This window comes from Podarcis filfolensis (genome assembly GCF_964270895.1).
Source record: "Podarcis filfolensis genome assembly, chromosome: 1".
In the NCBI taxonomy this organism is placed as follows: Eukaryota; Metazoa; Chordata; class Lepidosauria; order Squamata; family Lacertidae; genus Podarcis; species Podarcis filfolensis.
The window spans coordinates 66194460-66216060 of NC_139604.1; the positions used below are offsets into that span (position 1 = coordinate 66194460).

The 21601-nt window shown below is 40.5% G+C and overlaps 1 long non-coding RNA gene across 4 annotated transcripts in view; it reads right to left on the reverse strand.

Annotated features, from left to right (window-relative positions):
• The window catches only part of LOC310751263, a 96408-nt gene that overhangs the window by 51284 nt on the left and 23523 nt on the right, over window positions 1-21601 (reverse strand). For 2 of the 4 annotated variants that reach the window (XR_014542439.1, XR_014542440.1), the window contains exon 3: window positions 1841-1899. The exons of the other annotated variants lie outside the window; for them this stretch is intronic. This is a non-coding gene — a long non-coding RNA (uncharacterized lncRNA). The remainder of the gene's footprint in view (window positions 1-1840; window positions 1900-21601) is intronic. 4 annotated transcript variants of the gene reach the window in all.

Sequence of the window (21601 nt, forward strand, 5' to 3'; positions counted from 1 at the left end):
TTCAGACTGCATATGTGGTTCTCCCTAACATACATGCAATACCTTTGTGTTGGAGCCATAGTTAGGTTGGTGTCATGCTCTCTACTCTTACCACAGAAACATCACAAATGTTATTGCTTGAAGTAGTACAGTTTAGGGAACAACGTGGGGATTTGACTGTAATAGTTGCAGATTTTGATTGGCATTTCTTCGCAGTCCAGTTGCATGTGTTGGTGGAAGTTCATGCATTGCATATTTGCTTCATGCAGGTGCATGGGAAGTTAATAGTTTTGGCTTCTGGTCTATAGTAAGGGAGGGATTAGGTGGTATATATTGTCATTTGATTAAATGTGCTGATTAAATTGTGCACTTCAGTAATCAAGCTGCAAAGTTAAGTAGCTAAAATGTAACACACTCTACTAATCAAGGTGCATTCATTGTTGAGCAAGCTAAATATTTTATAGGTGAGCTTCTAGTGTGACTTGGATGCATTCTCACTTATGATGAAAGCAAATCATTGGACAGGAACAGGGGAAGATGGGTGGAACTATGGTACTAGGCCAGGATATTTGAGAGTGAAGGGTTCAAGGCAAAAGAAGCCAAATTTAATACTCAGCAAACTATCTCTAGCATATTTGGAATCCAATGAAGTAGGATTATGATCACAACATACAAGCCAGCAAGTTGGGTGAGTTAGAGCCAAACTTTATGCAAATATAGTTGAGTAGCCAGCACCAAAACCAGTAATTGTAAGTTTAGCTCTCTTAATTGTTTCCCTCTACAGGACCTAGTTCAGCAGTAGGCAATAGGGTATCTTCATGTTCTATGAACTACAACTCCCATCAGGCCCAGTCAGTGATAAGGGATCATAGAACTGTACAGTTTGAAGGGACCACAGGGTCATCTATTCCAACACCCCGCAAGACAGTAATCATTTGCTCAAGTTTGTAGGCCGCAACATGTGGAAGGCATCATGTTGGCTACCACAGATCTAGTAGAATCAATCTGATGTTATATTGTCACAATTATCTACTTTTCTCTTCCTTGTGCAGAGGGTCTCAGGTTCAATCCTTCGCATCTCCAGGTAGCGCTAGGAATGCCCCATCTCAAACCCTGAAAAATGGCTGCCAGTCAGGGTAGGCAACACTGAGCTAGACCAACCAGTATGTCAGCTTCCTGTTTTTCTTTGATGCCTAGGAACGCAGCCCAACCCTTCTCTATCAGATGGCATCGGCAAATGCAGTAAGGATATAGCTAAGGAGGCCTAAATTCTGTTTACCTAGCATCCTATCACTCACTCTTTTACATACAGAGCTCCTTATATGGTAGAATTGGATGGACCACAAGTCTGATCCCAGTGGGCCTTGGAAGTGCTGAATATAGGCTCTCTCTCTCTCTCTCTCTCTCTCTCTCTCTCCCTCTCTCTCTCTCACACACACACACACACACACACACACACACGAGAGAGAGAGAGAGGGGGGCGGGTCTCTTATAATGCATGTTTCTCTCAGTATACACTGTGGTGTATCTTTTGTAAGCATAATGAAGAAGTGTAAATAATAAAATTAACTGGCTCTCTACAGAATAAAATAAACATCCTTGCGTGCTGGTGCTTTGTCTTTTCTTTCTACAAGTAATTAGTGGGAATTAGCAAGATTTTATTGTAATTAAAAGTTTGTGTGCTAGAACTAATAATTTCTAAGTTCAAAAGAGACTCTTGTTCTCATTCATGTCTCCCCCCCCACGCTTAAAAGCCTAAATTATACATTTTTCCACTTACTGATGTGATTTGATCCACTGTGTGTGATTACTCTTAATTTGTTTCAACTTTATAGAAATAACATGAGTGACTCAAACTCACCTGTGCTGTGACCTGAAGCGAAGTAAGTGTGTTCATTTTTTATTTTACCATAGTCTGATCTGAAATTAGAATTTTTACTGGTAGTAAATCTTTTAAAAATAAGAAAAACTTCACAAGATGTAAATTGCACACAGAATCGTGTTCCACTTGATTACTACTCAACATTTACATAGGGCTGCTAATTAAGAGTAAAGGTCAATAGGTTAAATAAGTCAGTTAATCAGGCAATTATGCAGAAGTGCCACAAGTGAAACACATTAGAAAACCCTTGGGATCGATACGGTATGCAAATCGATCAGCAAAGTATATACTATATGAATTCAAGTACTAAAACACGTTGCGCGATATTGCAAAACACAGTAGATGGAATACTGTGCATGGTATCACTATTGCTAAATAAGCATGGTTTCCTTCTGCTAATATACTCAATAACAGAGTACCAAAAAAATGCTTCTATCCTCCTTTTGTGCTGATCCCCCCCCCCCGAAAAAAATCTTGTTCATATTTATTTATTTTTAAATGAGGGCTAGTAAAGTATATTTGTGAATAATGGTACTGAAGTATATAAACCACTACAAAACTACTTGCCCACACATCCAATATGTAGGTCAAGCCTTCTTTAACTCTGTGTTTTTGTATATGAAATTCTCAGTGAGATGGCAGTCTTCCTAAATAAGATTTATGTAAATGTTATGTTTGATATTAGGAAGGATGGAATCAACAGCTGTCTTGCACATGGTAAATAGTTTTAGCTAACAACACTGTCACACCATCTAGTGACACATATATACTAGGCTTGTTTAGTGACCACCAGATTTACCATGTACCTGTAGTATTTTGAGGCAGCCTCATCTGTTTCAGACCCACTCCATGTCATTCTGGTTTGATTCATTATTTGGGTCCAAAGTCAGTCTGTTCAGTCCAATGTTATGCTTTGCCACATATAATGTAATGTCTAAAAATGGCTAAAATTTCTTTCCTTCTTGCATAAGTGGGTGAAATTTACAGGCAAAGGAACTGGTCCACAGTGAATTAACCATGGCAAATTTCGGGAAGATCCACTAAGGAGTTTTCATGCAGGGAAGCTTTAAAAATAAATAAAAGGTTTCTGACTTTTTATTTATTAGAAAATCATAGTCAACCCTTCTGAAGGAATGAAGGTTGCCAAATTTCAGAAAGATAGGTGTAGCAGTACTTCTGCAAGGGCAAGTTTTTATTGCTACCCCTCACTCTCCTGGAAGAACATTCTGTGAAAAAGAGTGTACGTGAGCTATGGTTTGTGATCCCTCTTCCTTCATTAAATGAAGGATCCCACACACAGCACTCCCATCTCAAAATCTGGTCATTGCTATACTCACAGCTTGGTTTCATTTCTCTGAAAAGAAATGGGGGTGAGGAGAATGTGCTGTGCATTTAACTTTATGGAAAAAAACGAGGAAAGCATTTTCCTTGGAAGATAGTCACTGATCTGCTTTGCATACCTTATTAATGGTGCACTCTAATTTAGAAATGTGAAAGAATACTCCAAAACACCCAAATTTTCTCCTATTAATTCGGGGTACGAAAAAAGACATTGCAGATTTCTTACCTATTCATTTAACTCATTAAGCAAACAAATGCAAGCAGAATATTCATTCACAATGAAAAGGAGGTAAATGTTTCCAGTTCTGTGATAAAAGGAATGTGTGTGTGCGCGCGCACGCACAAACAAATAATCTTAAATGCAAAGCTGAGAGAAGTTTCACTGAAAATAACTATTCCCGACTTTGTTTAGAGGAATTTTAAATCTCTTGGATGTAAATAAAAGTGAGCAAAATCCCAAATGTCATACAATAAAGAAAACACCCCCACAGCATCCACCTTACAACAATAGCATCTGCAATAACTTAAGCATATACAAAGCTTTAAGGATCAAAACTCTGCAACTCAAAACATTGCAACAGAGCTGGACTGAGTTACACCAGATGCAGATAATGTGCTCTCCTTTTTTTGCACTCAGTTAATAATGAATTCTGACGTTCAGAAAAATCCCCAAAAGCAACCTAAATAGGTGCAGACACAGCCTTTGAAGGACAGCACTACACCCTGTGGAAGGAAGCAGAAGTTACTGGTCCCGTGAGATGATAAATAATAGGAATGAGTCTGACGAGGAAGGCAGCTGTAAGCTGAAAGAAAATGAGGCTCTGGAATAGGTCGGCTGCTGCTATTTTGGAGCCCAGCCAATTTGGAAGACAGAGCTAATCCAGAAGTGGGAGAAACTCTGGCCAAGGGACCAAATGTGGTCCTCCAGACCTTTCTATGTGGCCCTTGGAACGCTTTCCAGGCCACGCCTGCCTTTTGCCTGGAGGGAGCATGTCCACAAACTTGCTGGTTTTGAAGAAAGGTGGAACATCTGTGTGTGCTGTGTTCAAGTGCCTAGAAACCCAGGCCCTTTGCAGGGCTGTCACTTACTGTGCATTCATATTCACTGCTCTACCCAGTTTTGCATCTGGCCCTGCCTATCACTGCCATGCGGCCCCTCAAAGTCTGCCTATGATATACAGTGGTACCTCGGGTTAAGAACTTAATTCATTCCAGAGGTCCGTTCTTAACCTGAAGCACCACTTTAGCTAATGGGGCCTCCCGCTGCCGCCACACCGCCGCTGCGCAATTCCTGTTCTCATCCTGAAGCAAAGTTCTTAACCCGAGGTACTATTTCTGGGTTAGCAGAGTCTGTAACCTGAAGCGTCTGTAACCTGAAGCATCTATAACCTGAGGTACCACTGTAATGTGGTATCTGGGACTCAAAAAGGTCACTATGCAATAGTATATGAGGACCTGGACTCCCTCTGCACATGCAGAATGCTGCCTGCCCGTTCTAGACCGGGGGGGGGGGTACACATGCTCCTCAAACTGCAACTGGGACCCTGGCACGGGTCATTACACTAATGCCTGTCCCAATCCTGTCCCAGGGAGGACTGGGCTTGTCACCATTTTGTTTTTCTTACAATGCCCTGGACACTGTGTCATTTCCCCTCCCTTGTGGATGCTACCATGCATAGCCTCATCAACATTCGTATTTAATAAAAGCTGCAGCACAAACCTCACTGCTGCCAGCTAAGGCCAGCAAAAGGAATGCGTTAGGGGCTTATGGTGTGGTGGAGGGGGCAGTATGTTTCTAGCCCCCATCATTCTCCTCATTGCATCATTCTCTAATTATGAAAAATCAAGCGATGCTGAATTGTTTTGCCTACAATACATCCATCCTTAATAGGGCTCTGGGAGGTTGTTTCCTCATCAACAGATCAGCCCCAGCCAGTGTGGAAATGGCCAGGGATAGTGAGAGTTGTAAGGTAACAACATGTGGAAAGTCACAAATTACCCATACCTGTCCAGCAGTAAATTGTGGGCCACACGTGTTCTGCTTAAACAATTTCAAAAAATTTCACACATTTCTTTATATTTCGTCTGATCTCATAGCATTACTGTTGCACTTTTGTTTTGCAACAGTAGTGGGGACAGGGCACTGATTTCTCTTTTTAGTACTCTAAAAGCATCATGCTCATTGCTGGCACTACGTAAGTAAATAATTTCTCTCTCTATATATATATATATTTACTTTCATTCACACACACACACACACACACACACAAATGAAAGTAAATTTGTTAAAGCAGTTGGTCACCACCACCTTTACGATATGACAAAGGAGTTTGATTTGGGGGGTTCTGCATTCACACTGTGCAACGTTCAACAGCAGTGCTATTTGAAGCTGCTTGGAGTCGTTTGAATGTAGTGTTATGGGAACTGGACAAATGGCAATTCATTTTCCTTCTTATCCAAGTGATGGACTCATTGGCAAAGGCATCAGGATTTCCTGCCGATAAGCACAAATACAAAAGGCATTGGTGTTTAGAGCTGGAAGTGATGGATACTGCGGTGCCAAGTGGCATTCTTTTGTGTCTGCTTTACTTTCTTTCTTGTCAAAGCAATGACAGAGTGACTGCCTTGTTACTAAAAGCCCATTGTGTAAGGGCAAGGCTCTAGCTCACCCTTACAATCTTCCTGGGGCAAAGGAGAAGAAAGCAGCATGTTTTTTTAGAAAAGGGGATAGTATTTCACAGTATTGTGTTTTGCCTGACGCAGCTTTGCTGTGCTACCTCTTTTGTATTTTACATTTCACATCTATTTTTCATTTCCTCTCCTGACAAATTCAGGTTCTGAAGCAATCCCTTTGCATACCTAGAAGACATACAAAGCTGAAAATCTGTGAAGCTTCTCATTAAAAACATTCCTCTTAAGAATTTCCATGGAGGTGTGACTGGCAATAGCATGAGATCCGTAAAGGGGAGTATCTGCCTAAGCATTTACATGGGGGACACATTGTTTGATATACATTTGACCTCTTTAATCCACATTCTCTCCCCCCTGCCCCCTCTTTGCTATAACACCAAACAAAAGGCACTTTTCACTGCCATTAGCCGGAATCAAAAGGGTTATATGTGTGTGGGGGGGGGGGCTGACAGCAGCAAGATGGAGGGTGGTTCAGCCAGGCAGCAGAGGAGCCCTACCTTTACCCTTCATAAAGGGGGGCTTTGTCCTACCTGCAGGGGGGAAGGTCACAGTGCATGGACCATTGTCCTGTACCCCGCCCCCCCAGCTCTGCAGGCTTGGCGATGGCTACATGGGTTGCTGTTGGCAATTCCCTGGGGTGAGAGCCAAGGGGTGTGGCAGCATCATGGCTCGGGAAAAGGAGAGTGCCCTCGTCACTCCTCCCAGGCCCAGCCAATGAACCAAGAGGGGTGGTTCCACGCCAAATCACCTGATGCCATGTGCTCTCACGACTCAGATTTTCTTTTGAAAAAAAATTGTCTGTAGATACCTATGAGATAACCTCAAATGATTTTTTAAAGATTTTTTGGACAAAATTGGGCGAAGGAGAATTTTTTAAAAATTTCAATTTTCGTGCGATTTAGGCTAATGCAATTTCTGCATCAGTTTAGAAAAAACCTGTTTCGCTTATTTTTCAACCAATTGGGCTTATTTTGGTATCAAAATAAAGCTAATTGGGGTCTCTTTTAAAATATATAAAAATGGTATTAAGTGCCACAGAAAAGAGTCACCAACCATTCAAAGTGAATTTTTGTCATTTTATTCCCAGTAGGTTCGATAAGCCATAGCATGCAAACCACAACTAACACATGTATCATACTTGTTTTTTAGAATAGTGCAGGCACGATTTCCACCATCTGGGCATGTGCAGAAGCGATTTCCGCTGCCACGGACATCCACAGACGCGATTTCTGGCGTGACACTGCGCCAGCCCAGCCCATGGAGGATCCCTGTGGGAGTGATCCAGCCCATGCCTGGTAAGCCTTGCCGACCCCTGCCATAAACCCTAGAAATTAATAAATGATAGGGTTTGGATTAGCTGGGAGTACTGAAAGGAAGGTGGCTGTCCCATGGAAAAATACAGGCTAAGCTTCCTTTCCAAGCCAGGGCCTTCCTTACATGGGATAGAGGCATTAACATGACGTAAGGTGTTGAAGGCCCATCCAAGAGAAATATTGGGCCTAGGCAGACAGAATGTTGCCAGGGTAACTGGGTATGAGGCAACAGGAAATTTTTTCGCAAGGTGTGCTGGGAAGAAGACTGGGAGAAAAAAAGACTGAGATCCATCTTGGGCAGGCTGGCTTAAGGCTGACTGAGAGAGATGCCTTTGCCTCCAGTGCTGCGCTGCTGTGGGGAACAAGCCGCTCTTGGAATGACCATGCTGTAAGCTTTGGGCTCCCTCCATGCAGACTGAAGGTGTAAATATGTGGGTTTTTTTTTAAAAAAAACTACAACAGTTTCTGCCATATCTTCAATTCTCCAAAGCAGCACAGACGCCAGGTGTGCACCTGGAACCCCCTGTAATCTTGCTACCACTTGGCAGAGAGTGGGGGTGGCGCCCAACTTTTGTACCAGTACCTTTATCTGTCACCGTGTTGCAAGTGGGGGGAGAAAGAGCCTTCTTTAAGTTTGGACACAGTCCGCAGCTGCTATCTTGGTCATTGCAGCTACAGCTTGCTTTGCTTTACCTTTCTTGCTATCTCAGACCACTTAGCCAACAAACGGGGCATCAACTTCTAGCTGAGCCCTCAGATTCCTCTGATGAGGTGTTGTGGAAGAGCAACAAGAAGTGCCCCACCAAGGAGCATCATCAGAAGCAGCACTGGAAGTTGGGTAGTGATTATGATTCTTGTGAGTCCAGCTCTTCAGTTACTGATAGTGAAGCATCCCTCGGTGACTACTGGCTGACTGCTGCCAGGGTGATGGGCCTGCCAGGGTGGAGTTGGTGCTAGTGCATCTGTGCTCACAAGGAAAGCCAAGGGACAAGGGTTGGGAGAGGAGGGCTCTTCAAGTGAGGACCCATGGTAATCTAATTATATGGATTAGGAGGACCCTCCTGAGCTTCATCTTACCAGCAAAGCAAGGCATTGGATTGGATTCTTAACCCCTGCCATGAAATTGGGGTACCCCATTAAAGGGGTCCAAAGGGGGCGTTTCTGTCCAGATAGGGGCTGCCGGGCCATGAAATGTGGTGCTCCTGGAGGGTTCACCCCAATTTGATGTACGTCGTGGAGCAATCCTTATCCAAGGATTAACCCCAGCAGCAATCAGCCAGCTGCTGGGTTGGTTGATTCAGGATACACATGAATCTTCCAAAGTTTACCTATGCCAAAACCTACTGACATTTGTAGTCAATAAAGTTGTAGTAGCCTATTTAATCCCAATATGTTGTTCTGTGTTTATTACCTCTTCCCATGTCCCCACCACTGGCAATCTCAGGCTCACTGTGCCTGGGCCCACAACTGCAACACTTCAGGCATCTAACCACGTCCAGACTGTCACCTAGCTTTAATTGAACCCCACGTTCCACATCAAATCAACATAGAGTTGTTTCATGCACATCGGCATGAAATGAAGAAACAAGCTTGCGACAAAAGCTAATCAAGCTGCAGTTGTCAATGTGAAGTAGATACAAGTCCAAATAGTTACATATATTTTTGCAAGACTACGAAGCTTTTGCAAACTGATGGTCTGTTTTAAAATCTTTCCCCAAACTGAATTTCCAGTGTTCCCCAAATGTGTTCTATTTTTAAAAGCGTTCATTGGGCCAGGAGTGATTTTTCAAGTTCTCTATCCCTACACACACCAATTCCTAACTGTTTCTAATCTTCCATCCCTTCATATGTTGGCCTCTGCTTTTCATTAGCAGGTGAAGGTGGCATGAATAAGCTTGATGATGCTCCTTTGCCTTGATGCCTTCTGGGTCACATGCAGTTTTAATTAAAGAAGGGGCTCTTTGGGGTGAGTTGAGTTTCAGGGTCAAAAATGTTCTGTTTAAAAGTTTGCATTGAGACAATGAGTAAAGCTAATATTATAATGTATGACATCTATATTGTTTAAACAACCAAGCTCATGTTACTGGTGGCTAATCTAAATCCTAGAACGGAACGTAAGAAAGCAAATGTGTTACATTATGTGATTTACGTGTAGGGTTCCTGTTGATGAAAAGAGGAAACCGAAATGGATACTGAGCCCTTAACCCCAAGGCAAACTTTGCCAGCTGTCACCTAATTCCATAAAGAATCTACAAACAGGGGCAATTCTCGAGGAGTCTTGCTGCTGGTAGTCATTGATAGTTTCTCTCCACTCTTTAATCGAGTTGAATTAAAAGCACAAGAGTGTCATGTTCTGTGTATTTTTAAAGAAAAGGGGGCAGATTTTATTATTTATTAAGCCCTTTGATTTTTGTAATTCATTATCCCAACATACCCTAGGTTATTTGGCCAGATTAGTAATTGAGACGTGCAACAGGAACTTGAATTTGCCATCAGAACTGATCTTGCAGTCTTTCAAAATGAGCAAAATATGGCATAGTTCAATACCGCTAGCTTTGATAGATCATGATGCAGATGCTGTTGAAGGTTAGATCACTATAAACTAAGATATAATGAATCACTGTGAGGCTGAAGCACTATGCCTCCATAAAAGTCTTAATCTTCCAAAGTGTGCTGCATATAAGGTGGCTTAAAACAGAGTGTTGTCAAGTCCACTTGAATGTATTTATTTATTTCCAATAATTTATCACCTACTTCTCTGTATAAAGCAAATTGGTTGCCCGTTTCCAAACCTTTTCCAACTCTATAGCATCTTTTCTGAGGTGAAGAGACCAGAACTGCATACAGTATATAGATTTATATACCATAGATTTATAGAATGACATTACGATACTGGCAGTTTTACTTTCAATTCCTTTCCTAATGATCCCCAGCAAAGAATGTTCCTTCACGGTCACCGCACACTGTGTCGACATGTCTGGATAAGCTTGCTTAAACAAAAATGTTTAAAGTAGGTGCTGAAAAGAGTACAGTGAAGGTGCCTGCCTGGTATCAATAGGCAAGGAGTTTCAAAGTGTAGCTGATGCCACACTAAAGACCAATTTCCAACAAACGTGGAGCAAATATTAAGTAGCACCAGTTACTATCTCTGTCTACTCCTATGTTAGAAAAAGTGTTGGTGTATCCAAGTAACTGCATTTTCTAGATGGCTCTTCCCTCCCCCACCCTCAATATACATATAAACATGCATTTCATATTGAATATTAGCAGTTATAGTTGTTTGGCCATCAATATTTTTGTAAGAATGAGATTGGTGAGGAAGGTGCCAGTGGTTTGAATAGCCACAATATGGGCAATGGAGCTGAATTGTCTCCTTTCTCCCAAGGTTTTATTGGTAGCAAATGCTTGGCGGTGATTGTTTAACAATGAGGCTGAGTTCCTTTTGTGAATGAGTGACTGCTGTCTACTTCACAAAATCAGGATGTCTGTAATCAGGACACCTGCGTTCCTGGGACGTTGCCCAGGGAACCAATTTACCCTAATGACAGTGGAAGATACGGACTACTGCACAGATGCTGGCTTCGTCAGAACAATGGTGCATTAGCAAAAATAAATAAATAAATAAACCACACACACCCTTAACAGTTGTGCGTTGGATTAAAGCCAGTGGGTTAAGTGGTGTTTAATCAGGTGCTAAATAGATAATAATGTAATAATACTTTTCATTACATCATGCTAATAGTTTCTTACTTGTAATCCCAAAGTGCTTAAAAAATTCCTAAACCCCATCTCACTCCTATAAAGGCAGGGTGGAGGGAGGTATCAGCCAGAGGGAAAAGATGCAGCAAGGAAGTGAAGTAACTCATCCAGAGTTACTCCCTGAAAATATATTTGACTTGATGAAATTGGGATGAGCAGAAAGTATAATTTTATGTAGCCCAACGTCTAGAGAATTAGGCTGTACTAGCACAGAACAGGTGAGACATATAGGTTTTAAAGCCTATGGGTATTTATTTATTTATTTAAATATTTGTGACTCACCTTTCCTTGCACAGTTTACAAGGAAAGAAAACAACAGAAATAATAAAATGCAATGAAACTCTATGAAACATGACATGTATAACCCAACATAATGCAAATATGATGAGATATGGAAGTGGGCTGTGCAGCTGGCAGTGAAATCCCTTTGAAGCAATACAAGAAAATGATAAACTATCATGAACATATTTATTTCTTTTGGTTACATTTGACCAGTTGGAACTGAAAAAACTATTTGCCTACTTCAGTCTGTCTCCACTCCCCAAAACACAGTCATACAGCTTTTACATTCGGTTACAGACTGCAACATGAGAGCAAGTCTCCTCTGCTACGAAAATCAAGTATCATGTTTGACCTCTGCCTCCTAGGGGCACCACTTCAAAAAATGTCAGCATTTTTAAAATGCCAGAACTGTGTATACTGCTCTTGTACTCTTTTTCATAGAATCAGATCTGGGAGAAATTCTACTCAAAGTCAGGATCATCTACCTTCCCAGATCAATCTACACCTGTGGTGGATTCTGGGAAAGTGGTGTTCCTTGGTATTATATGAAGGGTTCCTCAGTGAGAAGTTCTCTTTATAGAAGCCAGTCTTCTCCAGGGCTTATTCAAATGACAACTTTCTCACTGCTCCTGAATTCTGCACCCAAAGGGTGTGGGTAGGTGTGTTGTGTGTGTTGTAGAATATTTACGTGGTAGGGTGGCTAACCTTTTTTGGTTAAAGGGCTGCAATGAGGGCTGGCGACTTCTTCAAGGGCCACATGGTGGGCAACAACAAAGTGGCTAATTCATGCTCACTTGTGCATATGTGCAGACGGGGCGGGGGACTGTTATCTGAATCACAGCATTTTCTAGAATGTATTAAGAGAGAGGAAGCAGAAAGGAGTGTTGGCCTCTCCAAGACTTTCTAACAATTGTCTGTTCCAGCAAATATCACAGATAAGTGTGGCAGGCCACTAAAATGGTGCAGGCCATGGGTTTGCTACTCCTGATGTAGGGAAACAGTGATACTAAATAAGCCTGTGACCAGTGCTGTGTGTGAACTGATTTTTAAGCTCCAAAATCTCTATACAACTCATTTAAATGTCTGCTGTCCCACCACTAGCAGATGAAATGGGTGAATTGTTAGTATTTTATGTATCCAATGGTTCCTTGGGCATGGTGCCAGAGCAGCAGTGGTGAAGTCTTTGGTTTTTAATGTATACATATCTTGACATTCTAAAGATATGGGTTGCTACACATCAGAATAATATAAAATTTAATGCTACGCATCAGATTAACAGAAGCATTTAGCATAATGATATGCATCCTTTAGAAGTCTATACTTAAGGTCAGAGGCCAGTATTCCAGAAAATAACTATAGTGGCAAAGGAGGTATGTGGTCGCAAGTTGTGTTGGGAACATGAGAGAGAAAGTTGTGGAAGGGATGATTAAATATCCAAGTTATCTGAGATGAGTAGAGCTTGCTCTTGGCAGGCAAGAGGAATATGAAGCCAATCCTTCCCCAATCCCATTAGAGCCCCACCCTGCCACAAAGAAACGTTTAGGGTAGGCAGATGTTTCCCCTACTGGCACTCAGAAATGCATGTTTAAATAAAAGTAAAATGCCAACCTTGGAAACACCTCCACTCAAACAGTTCGTTAGCAGAAACGGTGAAGAACAATTTAAATACTGGTGTTTGCCTATCTTCTCATCAACTACCATGAAAATATCAAAACCTGAGGAAGATAAGCCACCTGTCTTAAAGTCCAAAGTTTGTTTCTATAACTTTCAAGTACAAGGTAACATTTTGTTGTCCATTACTCCCCAGATTTCCAGTTAACATAATACACTTCGGTTGGAAATATCAAGCTTGCACATTGGAATAAATTTCCTCTTGTTAAGGGCTTGTCAAATTGTTTAAAATGTATAATGGAAAGGCAAAATGTCCACACAAGAGAGTTTTAATTCTGCCTCCATTTTCTTGACTTTAACAATAAATTGCAGAGTCAAAGCCTTTAAAGCTTCCATAGCAACAAAGCAAACCTAATTTGTATGGATCACTTTCTGGGATGGAAACCTACCACATACTAACTCACAAATAAAACAAAGTATTAAGCTGACAATATATTTTGAATGCATTCTGCAATAATGTATGAAAAAGTAATTGTAGAATTGACATGTGGACATATAGGAACAGTTTGTGCAATAAAATGTTTCAAGGTTCCCCCTCCCTTTCCATTCCAGAGCAATAATCTATTTCATGTTTGGAAATTATTAAACATGGGGGGGATCCTATTCTGCTGAGAATTGTTTGAAGAGTAGTAACACTAGTCTATAAACTGTAGCTACATCAGCTCCTGCTTTATTGGTGGTGGTGATGCTATGGATCAGATGTGTATTACGGTGGAAATAACCATGTGTCATATATGCATTAATGACAGAGCCCTCAAATGTACAAGCTTTTGCGGTAAACATTTATGCAGGGCAGCATTTCACTGTGTTGATAAAGTATCCAAATATATGTATATTCTAGGATATTTTAGCTTGCTACTCTATATGACTGCTGGTGAGTACAGCAAACCTCGGCTCCCAAATTCCTCCATTTTGAAACGTTTTGGCTCCTGAACGCTGAAAAAAAACCTAGAAATAAATGCTCCAGTTTTTGAATGTTTTTCGGAAGCTGAATGTCCAACGCGGTTTCCGCTTGAGTGCAGGAAGCTTCTGCAACCAATCAGAAGCCGCGCCTTAGTTGTTGAACATTTTGGAAGCCGAACGGGCTTCTGGAACGGATTACATTCCAGAACCGAGGTTTGACTGTACCTGTTTTGTTAAGATGGGATATGTATGTTTCATATGGGGACAGAAGGCTAGCCTCCTACTCATTAGTCTACTTTTATACAACTACAGAGGAATGAAGAAACTGCTTACCCTAATTGGTTTGCTTAATGTGAATGCTCATAGAAAATGATGTCCTTGCTGACAGATATGTTCACAATACCCTAGACCCGCATGGCTACTCCCTCTGGCTCCCTTTAAACATCCAGGAAGATAAAAGAGGGTGTTATACATATGATCTGTTTCTTTAAGAGCAGGCCTAGGTTGTAACAGCAGTACCCTTTTCCTCTTTGAATAGGTGTGGTTTCTCCCTTAAGCCAACTGGAACTGGTTACAGTCAGTAAACCTGCATAGGAAGGCCAAGCTGGCTAGCTTTCTTTCTCTCTGTGTGTTTGTCGTTTATTAATAAAAAGAGTTTTCAAAGTTACCTCTACTCTTGATTCTTCTTGTGCTTAGGACTCGCATTGTGCTGTCACAGAATTAAGGTTAGTGTGAGAATGTCTGACATTCTACAATTTTGGTAGAATTTGACAGTTTTACTTTTCTGTTTGTAAGTGGCAATGGATGCTATCCATCTAGATTTAAGCACTTCACACTGGTGACAGTGGAGGAAAATATGTGTAAATCCAACTGTTATCCCTAAGTTAATACAGTGATGATTTCACTGAGGTGTACAACTGGGTAATGGCAAATGGTTTTCTCACTGCTGGGGTCTGGGATTTGAAGCAGAAACTGGTACCTGTGCATCAGTGGCTCTGCAAAGCAAATCTTTCTTATTTAGAATCTGAAGCATTAGTGTTTTTGGATCTTTTGAAGAAATAAAACTGAGGTCTTGACAACTGTCTTGATCTCAAGCTGAGCATACAATGAGTATCATGGAGTTCAGAAGCTCAGTGCATTCAAGTGTAGCGCCTTAATGCTCTCAGCCCTTTCACTCATACACAGACACAAGTATGTGTGTGTTTTTAAACTCTGTTGGTAATAAGAGCAAAAAACAACAACAACCCACAACCCTCTAGATATTCTATTCTTAATGCAATTAAGTGGGACATTGTTCCAAAATGAGACTCTGGAAATAGTAAGAGAGAACCATGCATTGTTTGTTTTATATTTTTGTAACAAATTGACTTTAGGGTATGAATTGTCATAGTATCTATCTTTAGTCCTTAATAAACTGACCTCATAGATCTAGAGAGAATGATACATATAGTATACAGTAACTTGACCTACAGTACAACTCCAAAAGAGACCAGCTCCTGATCGATTGCTAAAGGCTCCAACAATTTTTACTTTTTGCAGATGTTTAAGCTGTACTACAAAGTTGATTAAAATATACTATCAATTTTGAAATTTGCAGGGATTTTTCTATTGTGCTGGGCCCCAACAGATTAGTATCCAGATCCTACTTGGGTGGATACTTGCTGGTGTCTGATTGTCTACTAAGTTTCCAGGTTGCTGGAACCCGTGATGCTAAAATATATAAAAAATTAACCAGTAACATTTGTGGGGTTTCATTTTTAGAAGTTAAGGAAACAAAAATACCGCCTTGATTTTCCATGCAGCATCCTATAATTCATCGATCCCACTATTCTACACATGAACCATATAACTCATCACAAATGATCATGGGCAACATCATAAAACACACACATGTGCAAACATGTTCATCATCATCTACATTTATCTCTGTTTTAGAAATCTGAGTGCTGCCTGACATATATGACAAATAATCGCAAAGTTGGAAGGGATCTCAAAGGTTATGTTGCCCAATTGACTTCTTAAAAGGGTGACAGACATACACATTCAAACTGAGCGCATCCACCAGTGCAGTTAAACCCACAGGAAGGATGTGCAGGGATGCAACATCACTATGTCTACTGCAGTCCACCTGGCTAATAATTCCACATGCAGCTGACTGTCTAAAAACCATCACTGGGTAGCACTGAAAGGCCAAAGTGAGAAAGGAACCAGAGAGCACATGAATTTGAGAAAAGGAGCTTCTCTAAAGTATATTGTATCGTTGGTTTTGGCTAGTTATTACATGGAAAACCTTACTGACTGTTTAAGAGGCAGATAGAAATGTAGGAGCCATTCACAGAAACCCAGTTTGCAGAAGGAGGGAAGAAACCCTTCTTACAGAATAAGAAATGAATGGTTATGGGAGGAAAAATAGCACCAAAGTTAGATGTATTTGTTACACAGAAGGAAACTTGCAGCTAGTAGTTGCAGCGGAGGAAATTTTGGTTGAAAAGATTGACATTTTAATAAACTGATCTTAATTAATAGCACTTTGAAATTCTGAGTTGTGCACTGCCTATCTCAAAACACTAGAACCAGTGGCTTTTAAAATAATTTGCTGCTTGTGGGTGATCTCTTTTTGAAACAAACCCGGACCCTCCAGTCACAATTTATTTTTTATTTCAAAAATGATTTTTACGAGCAAATTTTGCTTTGGTTCAAGAGAATTATAAATCATTATTACACAGCCAGACACTTCAAACATTTTGTAAGAGCTTTGTGCCCAATGAGGCATCAAAGGCAATACTGAAATTCATGATTACAGTGTGAGTGTATGTCCATTCATTAATATATTACAGTTCAGGACTCTCTATATTAATAGGAGATCTTGGATTTGTTGTGGTTTCTCCATTAGAGAAAGGTATCTCTTGCTCCCCTACAAAGCAAAGAGACTACAGTAAAGGAAATTATAGGCTCTCAATAGCATAAGATGTGCTTAAAAATCTACTAAATGCAAGAAGGGCACAGCAGATGTGACTTGAGCTATGTCTTAAATTCTATTCCCTCATCTCCTTTTTAAAAACAACAATTAATAGCAATCACCAGGGGCACCAATGAGGGTCAGGACTGTGCTGCAGGGGACTAAACCCTCCTCTGCTCTGCCATTTTGCTCCCTCAGCTGCTTGTTGCTGCAATTAGGATGCTTGAGGAACGAGATCTTTATGAATTCCAATGAAAGTTTACATGATCCACACCACTCATACCAATGCGTGCATTGGAACTTGGTTATCCACCAGCTTTTACACCTCCCACATCTTCTAATGCAGTTCTAGGTTCAAAAGTACTGAAATATCAACATCTTATTTTGAGAGAAAACATAGATTTTTAAATGATGTGTTTAAACTGCAAATTTCCATGCAGATGTTTTTCTAGAAAAAGGTTCACAGATTAATGAGGAAGCAGCTGTAACAGATTTAAGGATGAACACATGCAAAAGTGGCACAGAATGGAAAAAGGCATGGATCATTTTTTTCATATCCTGGGTAACTAGTTGCTGGAGTGACTCAGTGGGTTGAGAAGAGCACTAACACCCGCTTCCTGGCAGGTGAGTCCGTGGAAGGAGGGTAGAAGGCAGCAAAAGCAAGTCACCTGCTTGGAAGCCAGCAAAGCAGATCCACCCCACCCAAGGACCTGCTTCTCAGCTGAAGAGGAGATCTTCAACTGCAAAACTTTATGATAAAAATGTGCATTGTTTTCTTGTCATTATGAACATTTTACTGGACCAACATTTTAAGTATTTTTATTTTTTTCTGGTTTTAAATTGCTTTTATTTGTTGTATCTTGTGTCAAGTCACTTTGAGACTTTTTCTTTTGTGTAAAGCATCTGATAAATGTAATAAATAGAGCTGGCATCCCGTCTGTCTCGCGAGACAGTGGAAGAGTGTCCCTTTAGGGGTGAAGTCAAACTGCTGCAAGGTTACAGCACCTCCTGTGACTGTAGAGACTGATATGGGAGAGACATGTTTAGTTGCAGCTGGGGCAGATGAAAGCATCTGGTTGTGCTGTTCCAGATGAACCATGGCATCTCCATGTAATAAATAAATAAATAAATAAATAGATAGATAGATAGATAGATAGATAGTATTTGGGTAGTAGGGAAGGTCACCTAGAAATAGCTACTGCAAGAAGCTGTGTTGTTTCTGTCTAAGAAGACACCCCTCTCCACAAAAAACAGTAAAGTCCTATTCTGGTAGTGGGAGTCCTTGTGCTGTCTTCTGCCCTAGGCCCTGCATATACAGTTCAAGACTGCAATATCTGAAGAACTGCCTCTATCTATATGAACCTATCCAGACCCTGAGATCATCCTGAGACCCTTCTTTGTGTGTCTCCTCCATGAAAGATCCGGAGGGCAGCAACATGAGAATGGGCCTTTTCTGCAGTGGCTCCCCATTTGTGGAATGCTCTCCCAGGGAGGTTCGGCTGGCACCTTCATTATCCAACATTAGGCGCCAGGTGAAAACATTCCTCTTTAACCAGGCTTTAGGCTGATTGACATCCAATGCCCTTTTAATGTGTTGTGGAAGCGAGGATTGTTGGGCTGTCTCTGTTTTTATTTTTATGATGTGTTTTGTATTTGTTATATTGTAATTTTATGTTGTGAGCTGCCCTGAGATCTCCGGGTATAGGGCAGTATACAAACGTAATTTAAAAATTAAATATATAAATAAAGAAGAATAGAGTGTCATGCTTTCGGAGCTTGATTTTATGGTTATGCCTCTCAGGAAGAGAGGTGCAGTGCTCCCATATGCCTTGTATGCCTATCCCAGTGCAAGGTACCAGGATTACACACACACCCCAGCACATTAGCAGCGGTAATTTTTTTAAAAAATGCCTCTGCAATGCCTGACACATTGTGTGTATGTATGTGTATATATATTCCCCGCATATATAGTGTTTATTAGCTACATTTCTTTCCAGTGCAACAGAATAGTAGATGTTCTTTGTTTGTTGTGCTCTCTTTTTGTTCATGCGTAAATCAATAAAATATTTAGTTGCAATCAAAATGTTTATTATAGGCAAACACCCAAGAATTCAGTAAAAAAACACACCAATATAAGAAAACAAAAGCGGAGGAACACAAAGCAGCCCCCTACAGTGAGCAAATCTTACTCCCAGGTGCCTTCTTGACGCTAACCATAAAAGCTACGGAAATATTCATTATAAACTAGCAGATCTGTCAAGATCAAGCCAGGATTCCTGGAGTGAACAGCACAAAAGGCAAAATGAAAAGATATCTTTTTCTCTTTTTATATAGTTCTGGATATGCATATGGATAGTCTGCATTGCATAAAAATTCAGGCTTTTGTGACTGTGCGGTTGCGGCTGTGTTTGTGTTTAAGCTAGGTGTAGATATGTGTTTCTAATAACAATATTCAAAAAAGCACATTGAATTATGAATATCAAAATAACTCCTCTCCCCTACAATGGAGTTGACATTAGGGAGAATTTGGGTCAGTCCACCTGGGTTAATAATGCTGCTCTGACACAAAGACTTAAATGTATACTGTTAACACTAAGTGCTGCACTTATGTCTAGTCCACATGCAGGCTCAATTGGCTATTCTCTCACCATTTTTAACCTGCCGGGGGGGGGGGGACCACTCCTTTTAAGATCAGTTTGTATATGTGAACGAACGTCCTATACATCTTCACACTATAGTTGTGTCAAACAGTTTTGCAAGTTCACCTTTTCATGCTGTGACCAGTTAAAAATTAGGGTTGAGCTGAAGAAGAGCAGGGCTGGGTTGGTTTTTGCCAAGTTCTCGCACTGCTTATAAAATTTCCCCTTCTGGCGAAAGAAGTCCTCCCTGTTTGTCATCCTGTGCTGCAATGGAACTGCCACAAGGAAAGAGAAGCAAAGTCCACCTTGTCAAGGCAGCTGAGCTGACACTCCCTGTCATTGCAATGTACAGTGGTGTACCTCGGGTTAAGAACTTAATTCGTTCTGGAGGTCTGTTCTTAACCTGAAACTGTTCTTAACCTGAAGCACCACTTTAGCTAATGGGGCCTCCCACTGCCACCGCACAATTTCTGTTCTCATCCTGAAGCAAAGTTCTTAACCCGAGGTACTATTTCTGGGTTAGCGGAGTCTGTAACCTGAAGCGTCTGTAACCTGAAGTGTCTGTAACCTGAGGTACCACTGTACAAAATAAGGAGTTATTAATACTTGATTGCACTGGGAAGTTTTATTATATATCTGACTCTGTTTTATATATTTCAGCATAAATAACATCAATTCATATGTATTTTAATTATTGATATTGCCTATTTTGTAATGAATTGCCAAAGTTATACTGTTTGTATTAAAATGAATGTTTTTTTGGATCATCATAACACGTTCTGAGATGAATTGGTATTGGATTGTTCAGTGTAATGATGCATTTTTGCGGTTGTATTGCTACTGCATTACAAAACGATTTGGGCATATTTATGTACAAAAGCAGCATACATATTGATATAATATAAACAACAACAAGAAGAAGAACTTTTTTTATGACAATTAATTCCAGTGCTTCTGAACACTGCCCACTCATCTGATGAGACTCTCCACACCTCATGAAAGAGGTAATTGTTTTATGCCTCCTTGTGAAAGCTGATAAAGATCTTTGGTGACATCTGGAGAGGGAATGGCACTTATACCTTAATAACTAATTTTACAAGGTGGCTGAGGGGCATAGGGATATTATCTCCTTCAACTTCAAAAATTCACCACGCTGTTCTCTGATCCTTTTCAAGCAGTCTCCACAGTCAGCATGCATCCTGGATTTTCCACGAGACTGTGCAGAGCAGCAAGAGGGTTGGTCTTTAAACAATTGCAAGGAATAACATCCACACCTCTATACAACTTGCTCCTGGAAATTTAAGTAAAATCTCTGTCACCTTTCTCTTGCTTTGGGGTGGGGGGTGGGGAGAGTTTCTTTTCACCTATTTCTCTGTCAATGGCTAGAAAAATGGACAAATTATTGCAGCAACTTTACTAATCTTAGTTGGATAGGCGCCACTGGGTTTTCAATTTCTGATTAACTTTCCTTTCAAATATTGGAACAAAAATTGAAATTACTGGAACAATGCCTAGGATATGGGACAATTACAAATGAGATGTCTATGTGCAAGACACCATCAGGTCACAACCAATGCATGTGCCAAAAATCCTGAATGCTGCTCATCATGGAACATTTTAGATTCCAGAATAGTATTACCTGATAGTCAGTAAACAGAAATGTTACTCCCTAAAGATAACCATATATATATATATATATATATATATATATATATATATATATATATATGCATATTTAATATTAATCAATATCTGAGGGGGGAGGGAAATACTTAAGAACATCAAATACAAATGACCATCAAAAGAACTGTAGCATCAGTACACTGAACACGAAAACTAGTTCTGTGATGTCAATTCACAAAATGAATAAGATGAGCCAAAGACTCAGGAGGAAGCCAGTCAATTTGCCAATTTCATGTACAACCTTTTCCAGGTGTATGCCAGCTTAAATATATATCATACCATGTTCATGTGTAGAAGCATATTTTCCTCAACTCATACATTTCTTTTCACATATATCCATAAATGGCTAACTTGATTGTGTTTGGACATTCTGCTGGTTATTTGATGCATGGAATTAGTTTTCCTGGGTCATTTGTACTTTCCAGGTTCCATTGGCTTAAGTGCTCACCTTGGTCCCTTACATTAATTTCTAATCTGCTTCCCTGTACACCAACTCTTG